At 37.1% G+C, this 27,077-nt stretch overlaps 1 protein-coding gene and 1 non-coding gene across 2 annotated transcripts in view; one reads left to right on the top strand and one right to left on the bottom strand.

Moving 5' to 3' along the window:
• The window catches only part of UNC13C (unc-13 homolog C), a 568,731-nt gene that overhangs the window by 85,334 nt on the left and 456,320 nt on the right, over nucleotides 1-27,077 (top strand). The gene's annotated exons all lie outside the window — the stretch shown is intronic.
• On the bottom strand, nucleotides 20,104-20,211 carry LOC123390136. Its single transcript, XR_006604752.1, has one exon. It is a non-coding gene; the product is annotated as a U6 spliceosomal RNA (small nuclear RNA).

Below are 27,077 nucleotides of genomic sequence, written 5' to 3' on the forward strand. Positions count from 1 at the left end.
AGCTGGAGGAAAATTCTGATGAACAAAGAGCCATCAAAAGAAATTCAAGAAAGGAGATGGGCACATTTCATAATCTCTTCTACAAAGAAGCAGCAAATTGCTCCACACAAATGAGAACGTTTTGTAAGTTAATTTTATTATATTTTGTATTTAATAGAGTACTTGGTGATTGGGGAAGACTATAAACATTATAACTGGTAGTGGTTTTCTAGCCCAAACCCAGCTTTTAGATCCTTCTTCCTTCTCTGTTAGGTATTGCAGGACCCGTAAATATTGCCAACAGCTTTCTCCCCTAGGGGCTGATGCGCGCCCGATCCCCTCCCGCGCGCACAAGCGTGCACACCTGCAGCCGGTTGTTTGTCCGATGACTGGGGCTCCCACTCCCAGTTATCCCTGGGCCAGGCCAGATCTCAGTTTGCTGGCTCCGCCCTGAGACCCTTCCGGTGCCTCCCCTTGCCAGGTCGCCCGCACGGTAGCATCCAGGTGCTGGCGGGCTAGAGCTGCGGCCCTCCAGCCCGGCCCCTGCGGATTAACTGCGCCACTGAGGAAAACCCTAGAAATGCACGAGGAAGCGTGAGTGGGTGGAGAAACTTAAAACAGGCCGTAGGTCGGGCCCTGAGGAGGGAGGTGAGAACAGGTTCCGAGAACCTGGGGGAAGTTTTGGGGGAGAGGAAGTGGAGGCTGAGCCAAGGAGCCTCTCAGAGCACAGGGAGGGTGAAGGGGGCAGGCGGCCCAACCTGGAGAGCAGCGGAGCCCGGAGCCCGCATTGTCGCAAGAGCCACTTGGACGAAGCCTTGGCCACTCCGGGAGGGGAAGCGGGTAAGGCAGCAAGCTCTAGAGGGAAGCATGAAAGCCCCCCCTACCCACGGACCCCCAGATGACCCTCAAGTAGGTGAGCGGCTACATCGGGTTTCCTCTGGGGACCTGCCTCCCCCGCAGGCGTGGTGAGGCTCGAGGGCCATCAGACATGTCCCCCCACACCCATTTGCTGATGTCTGAAATGATCTTAATACCAAGTAAGACCTTCCATTTCCCTACTTAGAAGACTGAAACGACAACCCAAAGGACGAAAGATTCCTGACCCCAAATGAATGCGTAGTAGCACATAAGTGACTGAAACCAGACCTGTCCCAACGCTGACAGAGGTGGGGAAAAGGGACACCTCCCCTAGTTTGGAAAAGCGTCCTGAAATGAGACCTTGTGGTCCTAAAAGACCTTTATCCCCAGTCTCATCCATTTCTCCGGGGCAGTTTACCTGAAATCAATCTCAGACCCAGAGAAATGGAGGGGGCAGAGCTCCTAGGCCCTGGTGGTGGTGTTAGCCCAGTGTGGGCCACTCAGTTATTTCACCTGCCTGAGATTTCACTTGAGACTTTGGTGTAGACTTATTTCCCAGATCTCTGTGCTGCAAAACACTTCCAAGTACTGAGTTCCTCATAAGATCGTGTTCGTGGGCATGAACTCAAATAGGTCCAAAAAGGGATAAACATAAGCATGAAGTCTTTCATTATATTGGTTCTGTAGTTAAATATAAGACACTGTTTTTCTGTGTCTGCAGAATCTTTTCCAGAATGACACTTTTTCCTTTTGACATACCCTCTTCATCTTCTTGGCCTTCCCTGCCAGCATGGTGGGGATGACCTCATTCCAAAGTCTGCCCAGTTTTATGGGGGCTTGGAAGTCTCTTCAGCTAGTGGAACACAGATGTTTTTTCCAGCCCTTTAAAATGGTCTAACATACATACAACTGTGGTCAGAGTGGTGACTCAGCCATTGAAAATATTTCTGATGTGTGACAAATGTGGTTGAAAGCTATGTAATTGTTCCCTCTCTTTCTAATTAGGAGGCACTGGCAAGTGCTGGGAAACAGTGTACCAACCCACTCTGGGTTCCCTTATCTTTTCAGTGCTTTTTATTCTCTTTAATGTATTTTCATGTTAATAATCTCTCTTTATGCAATGCTGGTAGAGTAGGTAGCACAGGTGTCCTTTTCATCCTTTTCATTTGACAGATCAAAAAGATAAACCAAGGCACAGCAAAGGTTTGTCTTTGGTCACAGCCTAAGTTAGGCACAAACTTGGATCCAGAAGGGAGGTCAGCCTCTTCTGGTGGTCCCCTTATCCAAAATACATACAATTTCAGAACTTTGCTTGAATCTCACTATGCCTGACCTACAGGTGAGGTTTGAAGGCTCTCCTTGGCCCATTAGGGGTATCAGGCAGAACCAGTAGAATGGAGGTAGATGGACATGCTGGTCTGTCCCAGAACCAGGGGCTAATGGGCAGTAGGAACCAACCAGATTTGCATTTTTTTCATATAACCATTTTAGGTTCTCAATCTGGTACTTGTAGTACACAATATTTTTGAAATAACTGAAGTATCAGCAATGGAGAAAATTTTTAAAATATTGCAATTAATTGGAAATCTAATGTATCCAGATGCTTTGGCTTCACTTACCCAGGGAGCTTGCTGAAGATCTTGCAGCAAGGGTGGCTGTGCTGTCTTCCTTCTGTCCCTCAGACCGACCTTGTTCTGTGTCTTGATCAATTTTTCTTGTCCTCCTCTGTACTCTCTGTATGTGTGTGAGAGCAAGGAGTGGGCGTATATGTGTAAATTTTTTTCAGTACATCTATGTGTCTTGTTATTCCATTACAATGGCTACAAAACTTACTTTTTTTCTCCTCCACTCTGTCCTGAAGGGTTTTTATTTCAGACCATTGACTTCACTGCTTGTATCAGCCTCCCACTCCCCTCTTCAAGAAGAGAGAAGCTATTTCTCTTTCAAGAAATTTCATAGTTTATGTGGGAAAGATCTGGCTCCCTACAGAGCCCTGAAAGGAAGGTCCAAGAAAGAAATAATTCTGTGTTTCTGGCATTTTCTCACTGCCCAAAGCATTGCTCTATAGCTGACATTGATAAAATTTCATCAGAGGCCTTGGTTAATTAGGCTATAGGGTTTTTTAAAAGTATAGAAGTTATATTAGCATTTAAGATACTGGTCTTTTTTTCCACGTAGAATGTGGTGTGTTATCTCTGTTTTGCATGTTATATTACTAAAAACTCTTATAGTCCCTAAGATGATTGAAAATAAATTTTAGAATGTAGTTTGATGCAGACACAGAAGCATTTTTCAACAAAAAAGCATTTTGAATAAAAAGACACCTCCCATTCTTGCATAGGGTGACTCAAAATTATAAAGATTTCACTTTCCTTGTTAATACATTTGAATTTTTATTTTCAAAAAAATTTGAGATCTTATTGATATACAGCACTGTATAAGTGGGATAGCATAATAACTTGGCTTTTATATAGTGTGAAATGATTACCATAATTAGTTGATATCCAGTATTTCATATATGTACAAAAAAAGAACTCAGGATTTCCTCTTGAAGACTTTCATATATACCATACAGTGGTGATAACTGTAGCCCTCATACTATACGTTACATCCCTTATGTGTGTTAAAACTGAGTTTGTACCTTTTGACCACCTTCATCCCATGTCCTTTCTGATAACCACAAATCTGATCTCTTTTTCTGTGAGTTTGGGTTTGTTTTTTTAGGTTCCACATATAAGTGACATCGCAGAGTATTTGTTTTCTTCTGTCTTCAATGACTTTTAGTACAGGGTCCATCTGTGTTGTCACAAGTGACAGGATTTCCTTTTATATGGCTAAATGGTACTCTATTGTGTGTATATAAGCACCACAACTTATCTGTTAATCTTTCAGTGGGCACTTGGGTTGTTTCCATATCTTGACTATTGGTAGTAATGCTGCTGTGAACGTGGGGGTGTGGATACCTTTCAACATGGTCTTCCTATTTCCTTTGGATATATTCCCAGCAGTGGAATTGCTGGGTCATATGGTAGTTGTATTTTTATTTTTTGAGTAACCTAGATCTTTTTTCCATAGTGGCTGCACCAATTTACGTTCCTACCAACAGTGCATAAGGTCTCTTTTTCCTCCCTGTCCTCACCAGGATTAGCTATCTTCTATCTCTTTGATAACCATTCTAACAGATGTGAGGTTATATCAATATTTCTTTATGATTTGGATTTGCATTTCCGTGATGGTTAGCAATGTTGAACACCTCTTCAATGTACTTGTTAGACATTTGTATATCTTGTTTGGAAAAGTATCTGTTCAGATCCTTTACTCTTTATTTATTTTTTGAAGTGTAGTTGACATACAATACTTTATTTCAGGTGTGCAACACAGAGATTCAACATTTATATACATTATGAAGTGATCACCAGTGTAAACATAACACCCATCTGTCAACATACAAAATTGTTACAATTAACTAAATTCCTTATGTTGCATCTTGTATCCCCATGTCTTATTTATTTTACAATTGGGAGTTTGTACCTTGTAATTCCTTTATCCTATTTGCTCATACCTCCACCACCATCCCCCTTGGCAACCATGAGATTACTCTTTGTATTTATAAGTACATTTCTCTTTTGTTTTATTTTGTAGGTTCCACGTACAAGTCAAATCATAAGACTTTTGTCTGGATCTGACTTATTTTACTAAACACAATACCATGTTGTTAATGGCAAGAGTTTATTCTTTTTAATGGCTGAGTAATATTCCACATATGTGTGTATACAATGTCATTTTCCTGGATCATATAGTAGTTGTACTTTTTTTTTTAAAGATTTTATTTATTATTTGACAGAGAGACACAGCAAGAGAGGGAACACAAGCAGAGGGAGTGAGAAAGGGAGAAGCAGGTTTCCTGCTGAGCAGGAAGCCAGATGCAGGGCTCAATCCCAGGACCCTGAGATCATGACCTGAGCCACCCAGGTGCCCCAGTAGTTGAACTTTTTAATTTTTTGAGGAACATCCATACTGTTTTCCACAGTGGCTGCACCATTTTTCAGTCCTGCCAACAGTGCTTGAGGGTTCCCTTTCCTCCACAGCACTTCCCTTTTCTCTCACCAATGTAGTAATTTACTGTCATTTTGATAATAGTCATCATGACAGGTGTGTGGTCATACCTCACTGCGGTTTTGACTTGCATTTCCCTGGTGATTAGTGATGGTGAGGATCTTTTCATGTGTCTTTGGCTATCTGTTGCTTTTTAAAGAAATGATTATTCAAATCTTTTGCCCAATTTTAACTAGGTAGTTTGTCGGGGTGAGGGTGGGTTGCTATTATGGTGTGTGAGTTCTTCGTATCACTTTATGGTCTCCCTTTGTCAAAGATTAATAGACCATATAAGCATGGGTTTCTTTCTGGGCTTTATGTTTTGTTCTGTTGGTCTATACATCTATTTTTGTGCCACTACCATACTATTTTGATTACTGTATTTTATTGTTTGAAATCAGGGAGTGACACTCTCAGCTCTGTTCTTTGTCAAGAATGCTTTGCCCTTTAGGGCTTGTTGCGGTTTTATACAAATCTTAGGATTATTCTAGTTCTGTGAAAAATGCCATTGGTATTTTGATAGGGAATGTATGAATCTGTAAATTGCTTTGGATAGTACAGACATCTTAATGATATTCCAATTCATGAACCTGGTATATCCTATTATTTGTTGGTGTTATTTTCAGTGTCTTTCATCAATGTTTCATAATTTTCAGACCGCAGGTCTTTTGTCTCCTTAATTTCTTTCTGGGTATTTTGATGCAATGTAAATAAGATTTTTCTCTTAATTCTCTTCCACTTCATTGTTGATGAAATTGTCACAAATCTCTATGTGTTGATTTTGTATCCTAAAATTCCACTGAGTTCATTTATTCTAATTTTTTTTTAATGGAATCTTTAGGTTTTCTATATCTAGTAACATGCCATCTACAAATAGTGATAGTTTTACTTTTTTCACTCAATTTGGATGCCTTTTCTTTTTGTTGTCTGATTGCTGTGACTAGGACTTCTATTACTATGTTGAACAACAGTGGTAAGAGTGGACATCCCTGTCTTGTTCTTGGTCTCAGAGAAAAAGCTTTCAGCTTTTTGCTGTTGGTTATGATATTAGCAATAGCATTGTAATATATAGCCTTTATTGTGTTGAAGTGTGTTCCCTCTATGCAATTTTGTTGAGAGCTTTTATCATAAATGGATGTTAAATTTTATCAAGTTCATATTTTTTTTTTTTGCATCTGTCGACCTGGTTGATAATTTTACTCTTCTTTGTTAATGTAGTATATTATGTTGATTAATTTGCAGTAGTGAACTATCCTTGTATCCCTGGGATAAATCTCACTTGATTGTGGTATATGATCTTTTTAATGTATCTTTCAATTTGGTTTGCTAATATCTTGGTGAGGATTTTTACCTCTGTGTTCATCAGGGATATTGGCCTATAATTTTCTTCCTTTTCTTCCTTTTTCCTCCCTCCCTCCCTTCCTTATTTCCTGGTGTCTTTGTCTGGTTTTGGTATCAGGGTCATGCTGATCTCACAGAATGAGTTTGGAAGCGTTACTTCCTCTTGAGTTTTTTGAAATAGTTTAAGAAGTACATGTATTAACTTTATCTATGAAGCCATCTGGTCTTGGGATTTCTGGGAGTTTTTGGATTACTGATTTAATTTAATTACTAATCATTCTGTTGAGATTTTCTATTCTTGATTAAGTCTTGGAAGACTGTATGTTTCTAGGAATTCATTTCTAAGTCGTGTCATTGGTTGACATAGTTGTAGTAGTATCTTACTACCCCTTGTATTTCTCTGGTATCATTGTTTTTTTCTTTTTTTGATTCTGTTTATGTGGGCCCTGTCTTACTTTGAGTCTGGCTAAAAGTTTGTCACTTTTGTTTGTTTTCAGAAAAAAAGAACTGCTTTTAGTTTCACTGATCATTTTTAAGTTATTCATTTTTGCTCTAATCTTTATTTTCTTCTAACTTTGGAACTTGTTTATTCTTTTGTTCCTTTAGGTGTACTGATAAATGGAGATTTTTCTTATTTCTTTAGGTAGTCCTGTATAACCCTGTAACCATTAGAGCTACTTTTGCTGTGTTCCACAGTTTTTGAACTGTTTTTGTTTTCATTTGTCCCAAAGTATTTTTGATCTCATGTTTGATTTCTTTAACTTACTAGTTGTGTAATAGTATGTTTATCCTTCATGGTTTTGTTGTCGTAGTTTTGTTTCCTAGTTTATTTTTTTCCTCTTGTAATAGACTCCTAGTTTCATACCATTGTAGTCAGAAAAGATGCTTGATGTGATTTCAGCCTTCTCCAATTTATTGAGAACTGTTATGTGGCCTAACATGTGATTTGTCCTGGAGAATTCCCCATGCGCACTTGAAAGAATGTGTTCTGTTTTCAGATGGAATGTTATGTATATATTAAGTCCATCTAGTCTGTGTCATTTAAGTCCACTGTTTTCTTACTGATTTTCTGCCTGGGTGAATTATCCACTGATGGAAGTGGGGTGTTAACATCCCCTGGTATTTTATATTGTCTGTTTATCTTTATGTCAATATTTTCTTTATATATTTAGATGCCTCTATGTTGTATATATAGATAATTATAAGTGTTAAATCTTCTTGATTTATCATTAGGTAATGCCCTTTTTTTTTTCTTGTTAGTCTTTATTTTAAAGTCTATTCTGTCATGTGTATAACCCTCAGCTAGCTTTCGGTTTCTATGTTTTTCCTATTCCTTTATTTTCTTTCTATATATGTCTTTAGATCTGAAGTGAGTCTCTTGTTAACAGCATATAAGTGGGTTTTTAAAAAATTCAACCACCCTGTGTTTCTTGATGGGAGCATTTAGTCCATTTCCATTTTAAGTAGTTATTAACAGATACATACTTCCCACCATTTTGTCGTGTTCTGATTGTTTTTGTAGTTCTGTTTCTTTCTTGCTCTCTTCCCTGATGATTTGGTGTCTTAGTGTTATTCCTTTCTGTTTATTTTTTGTGTATCTATTTCCAGTATTTGGTTTGTGGTCATCATGAGGTTTACAAATAGTACCTTACATATAGCAGCATATTTTAAATTGGTGGTTGCTTGAGTCCAAGTGCTTTCTAAAAGCACCAAGATTTTATTCCCCCATCATCTTTATATTTTTGATGTCATATTTTAGACATTTATTTGACATATATATTATTTTTATTATTAATTATTTATTAGACATATTTAGACAGTTATTTGGTGTATTCCTTAAGTAATTATTATGTGTCTAGATAATTTTTGCTACTTTTGTCTTCTAACTTTCATAGTTGCTATGTAGCAGATTGGTCTACTACATTTACTATATGTTTATATTTAGTAGTGAGAATTCTTTTTCTAATAATTTTTAAATATCTAATTTTGGCATTTTCATTCCCATTTACAGGAGTACATTTAACATTTATTAAGGCTGATTTGATGTTGATGAACCTGTAGCTTTTGTTTGAGAAGCTTTCATCACTCTTTTAATTCTGAGTGATAATCTTGCCAGATTTAGTACTTTCGGTTGAAAATTTCCTTTCTTGTGCTTGTGCTATTGCTCTCTAGCATTTTTCACTTTAAAAAAATATATTTTATTATTTGAGAGAGCAAGAGAGTGAGCAGTAGGAGTGACGGAAGGATAAGCAGGCTCCCCACTGAGTAATGAGCCTGCTGCTGGGCTCAGTCCCAGGACCCTGAGGTCATAACCTGGGCTACAGTCAGATACTTAACTGACTGAGCTACCCAGGTGACCCAGAACTTTGTACTTTTAATATATCTTGCCACTCCCTTCTGGCCTATGAAGTTTCTACTAAAATATCACCTGATAATCTTGTGGGAGATGGCTTGTATAAGTAGTTTGGTTTGTTTTTGTTTTGTTTTCTAGTTGCTTTTAATATTTTTTCTTTAATTCTTGGCACACTGATTATAATGTGTCTTGCTGCAGGTCCCTTTGGATTCGTCTTATTCTGGACTCGGTGCTCCCTAGGCTTGGGTATCTCATTCCTTCATCAGGTTAGGGAATTTGTCGGCTCTTTTTTCAGATAGGTTTTTGACCTCTTTCTCTTTATCATCCCTTTTTGAAAGCTCTATAATGTTAATGCTCCTATATTTGATGTTATCCAGAGTTCCCTTAAAGTATCCTCATAAAATTTTTAGCTGTTCTTTGTGATTAATTTCTATTATGTTGTCTTGTAGATAGCTAATCAAATCTGCTATTGATTCCCTCTAGGGTATTTTTCAGTTACTGTCTTTCACAGCTTTTATTGATTCTTTTTAGAATTTTTCCATCTTCGTTGAAGTTCTTACTATGTTCATACATTCTTGAGTTCATTGAACTTCTTTATGACCATTACTTTGAACGGTTTGTCTGGTATTGTTCATCTCCATTTCACTTAGTTCTTTTCCTGAGATTTTTGTCTTATTCTTTTATTTGGGCATATTCCTCATTTTGCTAAGTCTGTTTCTGTGATTTAGGTAGATTGATTAGCTCTCCCAGTCTTAAAGGATTAGCTTTGTGCAGAAGGTGTCCTGCGGGGCCCAGTAGCACAAATCCACCTGGTTACCTGAGCCAGGTACCCCAAGATTATCCCCTGTGTGGCTTGTGTACACTATTCTATTGTGGCTGGTTCACAACTGGTGTGGAATCTGGTGTGCAGAGCTCTTCCCTGGCATGGCTTTCTGCAAGGTCTAGCCACAACTGTTATGGCCAGGCTGGTGAGTAGAACTGATCACTGGCCCATCTAGCTGAGAGCCTGGCTGCAGCTGTTTTAGGCATTGTGCATGGCTTGCCATGAGGTCTGGCTGTGGCTAGTTACAGGTGTTCTAGAGAGTGGTGCTGGCCCCCCACGACAATCGTGCTTGGGATGGGTTCTGGTGGCAGACAAGGCTATCTACCAGGAGCACTAGGGTGGGAGCCTCCCAAGAGCCCTGGGGTAGGGAGCTGTTTGGGAGGGGCTCTGGTGCTGAGTAAGCAGTACTAGCACAGTAGATTGAGAGTGTCAGAAATGGTGCTCAATGGTGCTGGGCCAGCTAGGTAAAAGACATGTGGGATGGGGGAAGGTGGTACATGCCAGTGCTTTTGTCCTCGAAGACTCTTCCAAAAGATACCTCTTTGTCTGGCACATACCCTAAAATTAGTCAATGGATCTCCTTTAGATAGAGCCTGGGTACTTTTCAAAATGGTGCCTGTGCCCTGGGACTTAGAGCAAGTGAGATTGTAGGCACACTTCTAAGAATAGAATCTCCATTTCCTACTGCTCTCTAGCTCTCCTGACCAAACCTTATAGGTGTCTTCCCCATGCCTGTCCCCAGGGACTTGAAGACCAGTTTTGAGCTTGGGACTCCTCTTTCTTAACCCTCCTGCATGTGTGTTGTCACACCACAGGTGTGGGTATTGACAAAACTGTCTCTGCCCCTTCTACCAGTCAGTGTGCTTTTTCTTTATACCATTAATTGGTTTTAATCTGTTCCTCTGTAGTTTGTTCTCAGAGATAGCTCTATATGTAACTGTAGGTTTTCTTATGTCCCTGTGAGCTCAGGACCTTCCCACTCAACCATCTTGATTCCATTTACCCAGTTTTAAATTGGATTGGATTTTGCTGTTGAGTTGCAGGAGTTCTTTATGTGTTTTGGATATTAACGCCTTATCAGATAAATTGTTTGCAAATATTTTTCACATCCCTTTGGTTGTCTTTTCATTTTGTTGATAGGTTTTTGCTAAACACAAGCTTTTTAGTTTGATATACTTGCCCTTGTTTGTTACATTTTGTTACTTGTGCTTTGGGTGTTATATCCAAAAAAAGTCTTTCCAAGCCCCATGTCAAGGAGTGTTTTTTTTTTTTTTTTCAGTTTTTTTCTAGAAGTTTTATGGTTTCTTGTCTTGTATTTAAGTCTCTAATCCATTTTGAGTTAATTTTTGTGGGTGGTATAAGGGTCTAGTTTAATTATTTTAGATGTGAATATCCTATTTTCCCAGCACTATTTATGAAGAGACTATCTTTTCTGCATTAAATATGCTTGGCTTTCTTCTCATATATGGAAAACTAATATTAACCATATATGCATGGGTTTATTTCTGGGCTTTTCATTCTGTTCTGTTCATCTATTTGTCTGTTTTTATGCTAGTACCATACAATTTTGATTACTTGAGATTTATAATAATAGCTTGAAGTCTTCTTCCCCAGGATTCTGCTGGTTATTTGGGATCTTTTATGGTTATATACAAATTTGATTTTTTTTGCCAAAATATAAAAAAGAAACAAACAAACTTAAAAGCAGCTAGAGCATAAAAGACATTAGCTGATCTCAATCCAAGAAATGTTAAAAGAAATCTTTGAGGAAGCAGCAAAGTCATATCAGAGAGAAATAGAAATCCACACAAATGACTGAGGAATGCTGGAATTAACAACTAAACATGTAAGATGTTGTCTGTACTTATAAAGAGTTTAAGTAAAAATTTTGGTTGAAGGACTTATAATTCAACAAAATTGACCTAATTCATCATTAAAATTTACATATTCAGAGAACTTACTGTTTTATTTATTTATTTATTTATTTATTTTCTGCAGTGTCAGTTTTGTTCCTCTGGCTGAGAGAACCAGAGGTAACTTGAGGTTTACTTTTTCTTTCTTTCTTTCTTTCTTTCTTTTTTTTTTTTTTTTAGTTCTTCCATCAGGAGCTTTTATAATGCCATTATAAATGCCTTTGCCATTATAAAATGGCTGCAAATTATTTGACTCTTACTTATAAAATTTTAGTTTTATAGTAGCAGTTAGGCAAAGCACTCTTTGCTTTTTTTTTTTTTTTCTCTCTCTCTCGCATATGGTCCTATACTGTATAATGAAAGATGATGTTGCAGTCCTGGAAAAATAAATTCTTCATGTGTATGTGACACATGCTCATGAAAAAATACATGTAAGCAAAAAGAACTCATATCACACAGAAATAAGCACCTAAGTGTCTGATATATGTATGTATGTATACATACACCATTTGGGATTTAATCCTACATATGTGAACTGACACCAAATATACTGCTTTGCAACCTGTTACATTTCACTTTACAATATAGAATGAATATATTTTCATACATATGTGCATGAAACTTTCCAACTGAAAAACAAAGCTGGAAAATGGGTCAAAATACAAAATCTGCTGAGATTCTAGTTTAGTACCAAGGAAACTAAAGGAAATTTAGCAAAACAGAATCTCACCGGATGAGTAAAAGTCAAATGAAGGTTAAAGATACAGCAGAAAATGTTAACAGAAAGAAACCAAGAGTCAGATATTAATATCAAACTCCCCCCTCAAAAAAAAAAAAAAAAAAAAAAAGAGCCTAAAGAACACGAGATAAGGATGACAGCATGAATGTCTTTGCTTCCAGTGAATCATCACTAACTTGTTTATTCTTCTCTCTCCCCTAAGCCTTTCCAACACCTCTGCACCTCTTATTTTAAGGTCCAGATGCCTCATGGGAATGTCCTTATTAAATCCCCAGTCAGGTCAAGTCAGCTGTCCTCTAGGATTTCCTTTGTTTCCTGGCTTCTTTAGAAGGTTGAGGATTTCTTTCTGCCTCCTGTGGTACATCTTCCAAAGGGTAGTCGGCCTCGGCTCTTAGCATATTTGGTGGTTTTCCTCAATTTTCTTCAAAGGACTTTTACATGTTGAGTAGTTTTATGTTGTTGTTGTTTTCTAATAAATTAATCCTATAGGGATCCAGGGGATTTGCCTCCTTCATCCCTCGCTTTTCTTTTTCCAGCCATAAGGAGCTCAAGAATGTATTGTATTAATCCTTGAAATAAAAGACATTTAATGGAATTAGAGTAGGCCTTTCTTCTATCTCTCTCTCTCTCTCTCTCTCTCTCTTTTTTTTAAGAACTTTATTTCACAACAGCCTCTCAAAAGTATCTTGGCTTCCATATATCAAAATAATGGCTTATATTGCTGGCCCTTGATTCTCAATAGCTAGTAGATTTAATAGTAGATATGCATTAAACTCAACATATTTCTCCTCTCCTCACCCTCCCATTGCTCTCTATTTCACATTTCTCATTTATGTTTACCATGATACGAATATAGCTTTTACTTTAAACTCAAGAGAATTCTTCTGTTAAATTTACTTGAACATCTTTCATTTTACCTAGAATTATCAATTTCCTTGTTCATTCATTTGCTTAATTTCCATGACCCAATCATTTTTTCCATGTATGGACCATCATACCCTATCAGACAACTAGCAATATTATTGGCTCATTGATCTGGATCCCTCCTTCATCACTCTTCCTGGGATGTCCATTGAGAACCATCCTGGGAATTGCTTTTATTGTTCTCATATGCTTCCTTGACTCTATTTCTTTTTGTAGTTAGCTCTTTGTAATTGTGGAGGTCAGTAACTTTCTGAGAAGGAATTCATAGGACTTCAAAAAAAATTTTGGGGGGATTGGAGGTATCATATTCATATTTGGAGATGGTTTTGTCCATAGTAGATTTTTTCCCCCTTAAGTCCTTGAGTTGATTTGTTTTCCACAAATTTCTTTGTTCTTCTCTGTGGAATTGTTTAACTTGAGAGTGGATATCCAGGATTTGTCTCTAAATTCATTTTTTCATTGCTTATTTCTTCTTGTTCTGACTTTTTTTTAAAAAAAGATTTTATTTATTTATTTGAGAGGCAGAGATCACAAGCAGGCAGAGAGGCAGGCAGAGAGAGAGGAGGAAGCAGGTTCTCTACTGAGCAGAGCCCGATGGGGGACTTGATCCCAGGACCCTGAGGTTATGACCTGAGCCGAAGGCAGAGGCTTTAACCCACTGAGCCACCCATGTGCCCCTTCTTGTTCTGACTTTTGAGAAATTTTTCTCACCTATATTTCTCAAACCTTTTTTTTTTTTAAATTTATTTCTTTTCAGTGTAACAGTATTCATTGTTTTTTGCACCACTCCCAGTGCTCCATGTAATCCGTGCCCTCCCTAATATCCACCAGCTGGTTACCCCAACCTCCCACCCCCGGCCCTTCAAAACTTTAATTGAACAGTTTTGAAAAAGCATTTCCCTGCTTTTGTGGCTCTGGAAGTAGATTGAGCAAGGGGTCTGATAGTTCAGTAGTTCATATAAAGGATTTTATTTAATTTTGCTGTTTTTATCTCATTCTCATCATTTACCTGCAGTTTTGGGGTCCATACTTCTCAGTTTTTCTATGAGAATAAACCTGGAGTTTCCTTCCTGGGGCAGGGACAGCTTGACTGTGCCTGGTGGAGAACAGGACCTGAGGCTCTGAATACTGTATTCAGGTAGTAAATCATTCTCTTGCTTTCAGCTCCTTTCTCTTGATCTATATTCTTTACTGTCCCCCCAATCCCAACACTTTATAGTCTGGAATCTGTGAAGCGTTCTTTGGAATAAGTTTACACTTCAGGTTCTTTAATGTTGCTTCTTTGATTCTAAAGTTTTTATATGTTTAATCTTACTATCACTTAAGTGACAAAAGGGAGAAGATATACATGTTTTTGGCCAATTCACTGCTAAACAAAAGTTTAGTGTCCTATCATAAAGCAGTCATATGGGAAAGGAATAGAGCGCTTGAAATCAAACAACACCCTCTACTACAATGACAAAAGACATTTCTGGTTTGTGACAAAAGTACAGGAGCAGGAAAATCATACTGTTTCAGAAATCAAGAAAATATGAACTATGGTAGTGATAGGATTGGGTGGAAGAGTGTGAGTAAGAGAGAGGTTTAGGAGATGGTACAACCAAATTTAATGACTAGCTGAATTTGGGGGTGAATGGAATGAATGGAATAGAAAATTGAAGGTGATTTCAAGGCTTTGACTTCATGACGAGATGGAAGCCTTGCCATCCTTTACACAAAGAGAATATGGGAGTAAGATTAGCAGAACAGTACAGGAGTTCAGTTTTTAAACTTAACTGCATTTGAGATGCCTGGGTTTCACCCAAGTAGGGATGGTCACCAGCTAGATATTTTGTTCTTAAATCCAATGACTGCAACATGTACTAGAGTCATCCTTCATGGTGTCGGTGTAATGAGCTACAATAATTCTATTTGTTGGTATAGCAGTATTTTCGGATCCCTTGACTCAGTAGATATAAGTAATGTAATGTAATCTATTCCAGAAGCATTTGCCTTCATTTGGAATGAGAAAGAATTATAAGACCTCTGAGATTCACGTTTATAGCATTAAGAGATGATGCATAGAGAGCAGGATCTGAAGCCTAGAATTTGGGTTATCAGGGTGGATAATTTCCTTTCTTATAAAAATGAATTATTTGTCCTCCAGTCATCTGGAAGTGAATAAATATTAAAACAAGAACTCAAAATACCCTAAAGTCTTCTAACCCTTAAAAAATAAATCAAGTAAAACTATTTTCAGGTTTGCTGCTGAAGTGTTTAAGTTTTGAAAGCTTAACAGCTTGTGATGGGCTTGCTTAGAATAAAAGTAGCTTAGAAGCATCATGTCACACACATTTTTTTTCTCTTATTTTCTTTAGTTGCAACAGGAAAGTCATCCTTTCAATAAAGTGAATCCTTTCTGTTTCATAGGTCTTCATATTTTTTTTTAACCAACAAGTTTCTTTTTCCAGTCATTCTTTTCTTCCATTCATCCTCTGAGAAGATATTTAATAGATAACTACCATATGACTCAGGGTTAGACTGGCCAGAATGTCAAATCGGTGGTTGCGTTGTTGGTTTGCAACCCTCTTGGTTGCTTTCCAGATCTGAAATTTGCTCCTGTACTCAGGACTGGGAGAGGCTAAAGAAAGAGTCCGACCGTTCCTCTTTGGCGGGTGGGAGCTTGAATAAGGCTCCACATGAGCAGCAAAGCAAATGGATTCCCATGCCACCCTCCAATTCTTAAAAGTTCATAAAGAGGCCCTAAAGTTTGTTCAGTCATGTATACTGTGCAGGTATTTTCAACACCACATCACCATCTCAAGACTATGACCCTGAAATAGCCTCTGGGAACAGGAAGGTAAATGGAACCCACATTCTAAGAATAGGGAAGAGGGTGAGGAAGCTCCAAATGCCCTGGTCCAGCTCACAAATCGAGTAGCCTTTGTCTTTTTGATGATCTTCCCCAACACGTGTTTAATGGCCATTAGATAGCAGTGAAAGTTGCATCAAGGGTGGTACTGATAGTAGCAGTTAGGCAAGATGGAGAAGACAGAAAAAGCACACTCCTTGCTTCCCCCCTTCCTATATGGTCCTATACTGTATAATGAAAGATACTTTTAGAATGATGTTGCAGTCCTAGAAAAATAAATTCTCCAAAGTAGCTCACAGTTTAGTAAACAGTAGACATCAACTGATGATGTTGAAATGAAATATATTTTTGGAAAAATAATATCAGAAAGTTAGCCAATATATCACTTAAGTACTTGTTTTCATTGATACAAAACAAAAACAAAAACTTGTGACTGATATTTTTGATGGTTTTCTTTATTTGAAATATTTCCCATGTAAAAATTAAATACCTAAGTCACGGTCTGACTTTCTGATTTTTTTTCCAAATATTTATTTGTTTTAGAGAGAGAGAAAAAATGAGTCAGGGTAGGGCCAGAATCTCAAGGAGACACCCGGCTTAAGCATGGAGCTTAACACAGGTCACCACCCCACAATCCTGAGATCATGACCTGAGCCAAAATCAAGAGTTGAAAGCTTTACCTACTGAGCCACCCAGGTGCCCCTGACTTTTTTTTTTTTTTTTAAATATACCAATAATTGAACAGAATAAGGCTGAAAATAAAGACTACTTGGTACAAGGGTATGGGAAAGGTTATCACAAAAGAAAACTTGTATTGTAAATGATAATCATTCGAAATTCAATACAAACATTTCCAAGCCTGTCTAACGTAGTGTCTGACACACTTGTATTGCTTGATGTATACAAGTATGTGCTAGGCATGGAATTAAAGAACTTGTTACAAAGATGATCACCTGGCTCCCGTTTTTAGAAGGAGCTCACAATCTGCAGAGAGGCAGTAAAATAAGGCAGTCTTTAAAATTTGTGGTATTAACCCAACTTTGGAACCCAACTGAGTACTGGAGGAGAATTGGCTTTCAATGACACTGCTTTCCTACAGAATGAAAACTCAGCTATTAGTTTAAAAGGTATTAGAGTGATAGACAACACGTACAGGAAATAGTTTTCTCTCAAACTTTTATATTAAATAGCATTATTCCCATTACTTCCAGATGGTTTTGCTGTCTACTTTTAAGGAAACGTGAGATTAGATTAGACCATCTCTTAAGCCCTCTTTATTTTCATTCTAGGATTATATAAAAAGAGCAAAACATCGTTTGAAATGGAAGTTCTCATTAGAGGATTTGAGTTGAATCTTGAGGGAATTGAAATTTTAATCCTTTATACTGAGTTACTGAGAACTGTTACGAGCAAAAGAGAGAATGATGGTTTCTGTGACTGTGTGATACCACACCTTGCAAAACAGTAAAACGTGCTTCAGATAGATTTTTTCAAGCCTCTTTTGTTTTTGATTCTGTAGCAGATTTTTGAAGATAATGGCTTGACAATAGTTTTTCTGCTACTTCCACAAAAATGTATTTTAGCAAACCCTTTAAATTAAAATCACACTGTAGGTGAAGAAAAAATTATCAAGTATGTAGTAGTCTCCAAGTGTACCAGATTTCCTCTCCACCCTGCCATAGAATGTAGATTTACCTCCAAACCTAGGTAAGAATTATTGGTGATCAAAGGAGAGGGGCTTGTCTTTCATTTAGTTGTGACTTTGTTTTCTCTCCATTTCTATTATTTTGATGGAAAACTTGGCAATAGATTAAAGAGGTAAAAATGTACAGTCAGCTGGATTTTTCTTCATGGTTCGACTCCATGATTACGGGAGAATGAGTCTGCTATGGGGAATACTACAGATTCCAACAACGCTATACACAGAGGCACTCCTCAGCAAATTCAAAAGAGGGAGCATTCCATGTGGCTGTTCGATCTTGGGGTTGTTTTCTTTTATACATTCATCTGGGAGGAAATCTGGTTTATGGAATGAGAGTCAGAACCTGGAATGTGGGTGCAGACTTCCAATTCATCTACCTAGAGTGTGATTCCTGTCCTCTCCACCTTTTATGAGGATAACCCACTACCTTTTTTATTTTCTGCACCCCTGCATTGATGGATATTTCCTCGGATCTTTTCCATGTGTGGCTGTGTTAGCCTCCAACTAAAGGTTTACAAAACCCAGAGCTAAAGATCTGAGGTTCTTTGCCAGCAGAGGCAAAATTTGGACAAACTATATTTTCCGACTGATAGAAATACTTTTGCTTTTAATCTTCAGAATAATCCGTGTGCAGGCATTCCTTGATAAGAGGTAGAATCCTGAAATAGTGTGGATTATAAATTGCAGGGGTGGGGCCGGAGATACTATGAGTGAATAATCCCTTGCTTTCTGCCAAATCTGTTCAGACGGATTATGAAAAACATTCCCTATCAAAGTCCCTCTGTTTTGTGGCGACACCATCTTCCTTAGGCATTAGCCGTCAAGAAGAGGTCTGTTCTAAACGTCCTAAGTATGGTTGCAGGCCTTCTGTTAAAAGTAGAAATATTAATAGATAGATTTGAATCTGGGAAATTCTTCAAGAGACAAATAGTACTTGACAAAAATCTGTGCCAGGAGGGGTAGAAAAAAGTGTCATTATTTTGTTTGTTAGGTCGAATGAGATCTGAATGCAAAACCAACTTTTGTGTTTTCAGTGTATATCCTTGTAAGTGAAATTCCTGTCTATGTTTTGAAGACTTGTAGTGAAGAGATTACAAGAATAAAATAATGAGTTTCGTGGTAACTGGTTTCAAAATGATTAAAAGAGGCTTTCACTCATCAGAAGAAAAATGTAATTGAATATTATTTGAACATTATAGCTCTAGCCATATGACATCTTTTGTGAAAATTAATGATTATTAGTTTTCTGGACCATTAAGCAGAGCCTGGAGCAAAGATCAGAGTTGTTTTGTTGTGAATTTTCTTCCTCATGAACTTTGGCGCCTAATATAATTACTTACCCCCCCCCCTTTTCTTTAAAGTGATTTCCTTGCAGAGAACTTATTAGCTTCATGAATGACTTCCATTAGAGATTACATAGCTAACAGGCAAGGATGGAAAGCTTGATGACTTAGTTCTTCTTCGGGCAACTTCATATTAAACAGTTGCCTTCCAAAAGCTCACACTCCATTGCACTTTCTTTAACACATAATGCTTATTTACAGGGTTATCGCTAGGATAAATGAATCAAAGAGTTCTGCCTGTATGAGTTGATGATGACTTTTACTCTTCCTGGTGAGAGAGCAGAGAGTGATGCACACTAAAATTTGATGGAGCGAGCACAACCTTCTCCTTTCTCCCTGAATTTATACCAGAATTGCTGCATTGGTAAATGAAGCATAATTATCATTTCATTTTGACCTGACAGTTGAAAAAGCGTCCTCCTGTTTCTATGATATGATGAGGTAGATGTTAGGAACCTAGGGCTCCTACATACCTTCCTTAACAGTTCCCTGTTGCACCGGAAGTTCTGTAAACGTCAAATCAGTTAAACATAGAAGAGTTACGTGATCTTGCAAGAAAATGACTTTATTATGTTCTTATAAGAAAGTAGAGTCGATGCCTAAACTCCAGGGGTTTTTGTTCTCCTTTTTAAGAGCACTGACCCAGTTATAAAGCAGATAGTCAGAACTGCTCTGCTTCAATCCGGGGTCGTGGGTGCGAGTCCTAGGTGCCAAGCCTTTCCTCGCCCAGTGAAGCTCTTCAGGAGCTCAGGGCTTCTCAGAACACAAATTGAAGCCCACTAGGCAACATGACTTCTAAAACAAACAAAGAAACAAAACAAAAACCAAGAAAACCACAAAGCAAAAAAACCTTTTTGGTTCTGAGATAACAAAGATTCCAGCAAGCAATTTTTGTTCGCATGTTATTTTCTCTGTACTCTGCTTTGCCCCATGTGTCAGTGATCGGGTATCTTGGTAAATGGAAAAGCCAAAGAATACTTGAGGGCACCAGGAGCCAGTCATGGGAGGCCGGGAAGAATGGAATGGGTTGTTGGTAGTAAATAGGGAGATAGGAAAGGAGCTGCAGCTCGACTTTAAAGGCTAGTTCACTTTCTAGTCTTTCCTTCCTTTCCTAGGGACAGTCGCCATAAAAAAATCACAAGTATATTCTTCCAGAATGTATTATAATTTTACTGTCCATAAATATAGAAATGATGCCTTGCTAGATAATTCTGTCATCCTTGCGCAAGGTCCATGCTAATCTTCTCTATATCATTCCAATTTTAGTATATGTGCTGCCGAAATGAGCATTCCAGACTCGATAATTCCGGAACTTGCTTTTTAAACTCAGTGTTATGTTAGAAACCACTTGTTGTGGATCCTGGGAAACAAACTGAGGGTTGTGGAGGAGGGGGAGGGGAGGGGAATGGGTGAGCCTGGTGGTGGGTATTAAGGAGGGCATGTGTTGGATGGAACACTGGGTGTGGTGCATAAACAATGAATGTTGGAACATGAAAAAAATTAAGATGTTAAAATGTTTAAAAAAACTACATTCATGCCGATGGGTCTCATTAATTCATTCAAATGTATTTTACCACATAAGTGCTTCAAAATTATTCCTTGTTAATAGGAAAAATCTGGTATTCCATATTCCATATTCCAATGAGAAATAATGTTGTAGTAAAGGTCTTTTTATTTGTAATCTGTTAAGTAAGTATAAGATTATCTTCATGTTACATACCTAACAAAGTTGTTGGGCAATTGGGTGAGCAAATTTCAACCTTCCTAAAAACTGTGATTTCAATTTCAGAAGTGTTCAGATGCATTTTTAACAGTACTTCATGGACATTTCCATCCATAACAACTTGACAGCCTGAGATATTTTCATTTTCTTTTCTGTCCGGTGGTAGTGAAATAAGATATGAGTACTTAATGTTAACTTACACAGTCCTCATAACTGAACAGTTTGAGTACCTTTTCCTATGTTAATTTCCTCTTGGGAAATGCATTTCAACATGAAATTTATTTTTCTACCTGTTTTTCAAATTCTTTTACAGAGGCAAAGCTAATCCTTTGTTGTATGTTGCAAATACATTTTCTTGCTCTGTTGTTTCTTCTCTTGTGACACATTTTTCATTATTATTTGTGATCATTTATGCTTTCTGTGTCTTAAGGCAATTTACACAGAACATATACCTATATATAAATGCATATAGCTACAACATATATTCTATATATAAAATTTGTCCATATTTAGGTTTTAATGTACCATGTATAAATAACTAATAAATAAAATTGTCCACATTTAGGTTTTAATGTACTGTGTTTAAATTATTTTCAGGGTGAATTTTTTAATTTTTTATTTAAATTCAATTTAATTAACATATATTATTTTCAGAGGTAGAATTTAGTGATTTATCAGTTGCATGCAACACCTATGCTCATTACTTCAAGTGCTCTCCTTAATGCCCATAACCCAATTACCCCTTCTCCCCATGCACCTCCCCTCAAGCCTCTATTTGTTTCCTATAGTTACAAGTTTCCTGTGATTTGCCTCCTTTGTCTTATTTTACCTTGCTCTCTCCTATGTTCACCTGTTTTGTTTTTAAATTCTGCATATGAATGAAATCATAGGATATTTATCTTTCTCTGACTTATTTTGCTTGGCATAATACCCTCTAATTCCCGCAAATGGCAAGATTTCAGGTTTTTGATGGCTAAATAATATTCCTCTGTGTGTATGTGTGTGTGTGTGTGTGTGTGTGTGTGTTTATAAAATCACATCTGTTTTATCCATTCATCTGTCAATGAACATTTGGGCTTTTTCCATATTTTGGTACCATGTTTAAATTTTTTTTAAAGATTTTATTTATCTGACAGACAGAGATCACAAGTAGGCAGAGAGGCAGGCAAAGAGAGAAGAGGAAGCAGGTTCCCTGCTGAGCAGAGAGCCCGATGCGGGCTTGATCCCAGGACCCTGAGATCATAACCTGAACTGAAGGCAGAGGTTTTAACCCACTGAGCCACCCAGGTGCCCCCATGTTTAAATTTTTAAGAAATAACTACCTGTTTTCCCGTGTGATTATAGGGTAAACAAGTTTGAGTTGCTTCACATACTTACCAACATTGTTATTGTTATTCTTTAATTTTAGCCATTCTACAGGATATGTCATGGTATCTAATTGTGGTTTTAAATTTTATTTCCCCAGTGACTAATGATGACAGTAATAATTTTCGTGCTTTATGGCCACTCATGCATTTTCTTTTGTGAGGTGTCTGTTCAAATTTTTTGTCCAACTGCTAAATTAAAAAATAATAGGTTAATGGACTATTGAAAAGATAGTATAGAGATCACATATAACTTTTACTCTGTTTCCCTCAATATTTACATGTTGTATAATTGGAGTACAATATAAAGATCAGGAATTTGACATTAGTATAATGTATGTAAATATGTCATTTTATCATATATGTAGATCATAAAACTATAACAATCTAAATACAGAACTACTCCATCATGCTGGTGCTATTGCTGTGTGGTCTCTCTCATCCACCCCTCCCCATGTTTAACCTTGCATAACCCCTGGCAACAGCTAATCTGTTTTCCATCTGTAGAATTATATATAAATGGACTCATGTAGTATCTGTCATCTGGATTTTTCTTTAACATAATGCCCTTGAGATCTAAGTTGCTATGTGTATCAGTTTATTTTTATTGGTAAGTGGTATTTAAGGAATACTAATGTAACCCTGGGATGTATCACAGTTTAACTTTCACTTGTTGAGGGATATTTTGGTTGTTTCCAGTTTGAAGCTATTAAAATAAAGCTGTTATGGTCATTTGTAAGATTTGTGTGAATGTTTAATTTTTCCAGGATAAAGGCCAAAGAGTTCAGTTGCTGCCTGTACTGTGAACGTATAGTTAATTTTATAAGAAATGGTCAAATTATTTGAGAGTTATTTTATCTTACATTGTCAATGTATAAAAGACCCAGTTTCACTGCATCCTTTCTAGAATTTGGCATTGTCAATGTTTTTGTTATTTAACTGTACTAATACATAGAAGCATTTCATCATGGCTCCAATTTGAAGTTCCTGAATATCTAGTGATACTGATCATCTTTTCATATGCTTGTTTGTCATTCATATGTCCTCATCAGTGAAATGTTCTACGTCTTTTGTCCATTTTCTAATTGTGTGTGTATGGTTGGTGTTTGCTGTTGAGTTTGCTGTTGAGTTTTGAGAGTTTTGTAGGTACTAGTTCTTTGTTTAGTATATGGTTTGCAAATGTTTTCTTCCAATGTATAGCTTTTCTTTAAATCCTTTTTACATGGTATTTCCAAGAGTAAAATTTTTAAGACCAACTTATTGACTTCTCTATTTTTGTATCGTATTTTTGATGTCATGGTTAAGAACTTTTCCAGTTTTATGTCTTGAAGACTTTTTCCTGATTTAAGGTTTTTAAAAATTTTTATTTTAAACTTAAATATGATTCATTTCAAGATAATTTTCACATTAAGATATGAGGTTTAGGTTGAGGGTGGTGTTTTTGCTTATAAATATCCAGTTGCTTGAGCACCAGTTATTTAAAAGTCTATCTTCACTGAGTTGCTTTTGCATCCTTATAAAAAATGATCTGTGGAGTGCCTGGGTGGTTTAGTCATTAAACGTCTTTCTTCGGCTCAGATCATGATCCCAGGATCCTGGAACTGAGCGCTGCATCGGGCTCCCTGCTCAGCAGGAAGCCTACTTCTCCCTCTGCCATTTTTCCGGCTTGTCTTCCCTCTTTCTCTGTCTCTTTCTGTCAAATAAAAATCATAAAAAGATTTGTATGGGTCTCTGTCGAGGTTCTCTGCTCTGTTACATTGATCAATGTTTAATTCATTCTACTGGTATCACACAGTCTTGGTTACTATGATTTTAAGTCATGAAAAAATAATTTATATATTATATACACACATACATATAGTATGTATATTTTTACATATGTATATGTATTATAGTGTGTGTTTGTGTGTGTGTGTATGAATAAAATCTGGAGACAGTTTGCAACTTGTATCTTAGGGGTTTCAATTCATGAATATGGTATACCTTTTCATGTATTAATATTTTCATTGATTATTCTCATCAGAGTAGGGTGGGGATTTAAGTGACTGACAGTTGTGGATTTGTCTACGTTTAAGTTATATCAGCTTTTGTTTCACATGCTTTGCAGCTCTGCATTTGGTTCATATTCATTTTGGATTGTTGTCTTCCTGGTGGATTTACCTTTATCTCATTATACATATGAGTCTCTCTCAGTTTTCTTTTGCTTTAAAGTCTACATTATCAGATATTAGGTTAGCTACTATATCCTTTTGATTGTACAGTGTAACTTTTTCTATTTGTTTACTTTTAGCCTGTCTATATCATTATATTTGAGTTCCTGAGCATATAGTTAGGTAATAATGTTTTTTAATCTATCCCATTAAGCTTTTTTCTATTTGATATATTTATTGTGTTTTTAAATTTTTTTATTAATTTCTTTTCAGTGTAACAGAATTCATTGTTTATGCACCACACCCAGCTCCATGCCATATGTGCCCTCCATAATACCCACCACCAGGCTCCCCCAACCTCTCACCTCCCACCCTTCACAACCCTCAGATTGTTTTTCAGAGTCCATAGTCTTTCATGGTTCATCTCCCCTTCCAATTTCCCTCAACTCCCTTCTCCTCTCCATCTTCCTATGTCCTCCATGTTATTTGTTATGCTCCACAAATAAGTGAAACCATATGATAATTGACTCTCTCTGCTTGACTTTTTTCACTCAGCACAATCTCTTCCAGTCCCATCCATGTTGCTACAAAAGTTGGGTATTCATCCTTTCTGATGGAGCCATAATACTCCATAGTATATATGAACCACATCTTCCTTATCCATTCGTCCATTGAAGGGCATCTTGGTTCTTTCCATAGTTTGGCGACCGTGGCCATTGCTGCTATAAACATTGGGGTACAGATGGCCCTTCTTTTCATGACAACTGTATCTTTGGGGTAAATACCCAGTAGTGCAATTGCAGGGTCATAAGGAAGCTCTATTTTTAATTTCCTAAGGAATCTCCACACTGTTCTCCAAAATGGATGCACCAACTTGCATTCCCACCAACAGTGTAAGAGGGTTCCCCTTTCTCCACATCCTCTCCAACACAAGTTGTTTCCTGTCTTGCCAATTTTGGCCATTCTAACTGGTATAAGGCGGTATCTCAATGTTTTAATTTGAATCTCCCTGATGGCTAGTGATGATGAACATTTTTTCATGTGTTTGATAGCCATTTGTATGTCTTCATTGGAGAAGTGTCTGTTCATATCTTCTGCCCATTTTTTAATATGATTGTCTGTTTTGTGTGTGTTGAGTTTGATATATTTAGACCATTTATATTTAGTGCAATTATTGATAAGGCTTAAATCTGCTACTTTATTCTTTGTCTTCTGTTTTCTCTGGTTTTCATTGTCTGTATTTTCTACATTTCTATAGATTGCTTGTACACTTTGAGTTTTTCAGTGTATCTCTTTGTATAACATTTTGGTATAGTAACATTTTGGTAACAATTCTAGGTTTAGTATTATGAATAAGTTTTTTATTGCTTCCTTGAAATTTGCCACAAACTACAACACAAATTTTTATCTTAGAATCCTGAAGGTGGCAGGTCTGTTATAGCTACACTGGACTAAAATCAAAGTGTCAGCACTGCTGTATTCCTTTCTAAAGCCTTAGGGAAGAATCTGTTTCAATGATTTTTCCAGCTTTTAGATGGTACTTATATTTTTTGGCTCATAAACATTTTCCTCTATCTTCAAAACCAGCAACTGTATGTTGAGCAGTTTTTGAAAGGTTTATTTATTATTTGAGGAGGGGAGGGACAGAGGAAAATGGAAAGAATTCCCACTAGACTCCCTGCTGAGCACAGAGTCAGACACATAACTCAATTCCATGACCCTGAAATCATGACCTGAACTGAAACCCAGAGTTGGACAATCAACCAACTCTGTGTGTTGAGCTTTTTAATATTGCATCACTCTGAATTCATTAATCTACCTCCCTCTTCCACTTCTAGTGTCATTCTGATTACATTGGATCCACTAGATAACCCTGGATAATATTCCAATATTAAGATTGGGTGATTATGAAACTTAGTTCTGTCTGCAACTTTAATTTCCCTTTTAAATGTAAATAAGTTATTCAGGTTCCAAGAATTATTAACACAGCTGTCTCTGGGGGCCATTAATTTGCCTACTACACATTATGTATACATAATTTGTCAAAGTTGGCTGGTGAATACATTTTACCAGTTGTAGGGAAGTGAAAAAACCTTATCTACTGCCATATTACTTTATTCTTTCACATTTAAAGTAAAATTTCTTAAATATTTCCTCTGTATACATTAAGAACCACATTAGATAGTGTTAAACTTTTTGTTTCAACCATTAAACATAATGAAGAACACTCAAGAGGAAAAGGAAAGCATACTAGATATACCTATAGTTTTGTTTTTATTCTTCACTCTCCTTTCTGGATGTTTCAAGACTCCTTCCTTTCTGTTCGGAAAATTTTCTTCAGCCATTCATTTAAAGTAAGTTGGCTGGTTATAAAGTCTCAGTTTTATTTCATCTGAGAATGTCTTGATTGCCTCTTCATTCCTGAGGATATGTTTTCACTGAATATGTAATCTTAGGTTGATCATTTTCTTTAGCACTTGAAAAGTGTTATGCCATTCCTTTCTGCCTCTATGGTTTCTGATAGAAAATCCATTCTCATTCAAATTTTTTCTCCCCTATAGATAGTGTGCCATTTCTTTTCCTACTGTCAACATTTTTTCTTTGCTTTTAGTTTTCAGACGTTTGTGATCTGTCTTGACAGGAATTTTTCAGTTTTCCCGTGTGTGTTTTATTAGCTTGTTCTGCGGACTTGTGTTTTGTTTAGCATTTGCAAAACTTGAATTTTTCGGGCATTTTTTATTGAACACACTTCCAGCTCTGTTATGAACGCGTCCTCCCAAAATGCAGATGAGGAAGCCCGAATTCCTACTTAATTGTATTTGAAAATAGGGCCTGAGGTTTAGATGAGGTTATATGAGGGTAGGGCTCAATGGTTGGATCAGTGTTATCAGAATAGAGAGATCAAAGCTCACTCTTTCA

The sequence above is a fragment of the Mustela putorius genome, unplaced genomic scaffold (genome assembly GCF_011764305.1).
Source record: "Mustela putorius furo isolate JIRA1106 unplaced genomic scaffold, ASM1176430v1.1 tig00537243_pilon_pilon_pilon, whole genome shotgun sequence".
Classification (NCBI taxonomy): Eukaryota; Metazoa; Chordata; class Mammalia; order Carnivora; family Mustelidae; genus Mustela; species Mustela putorius.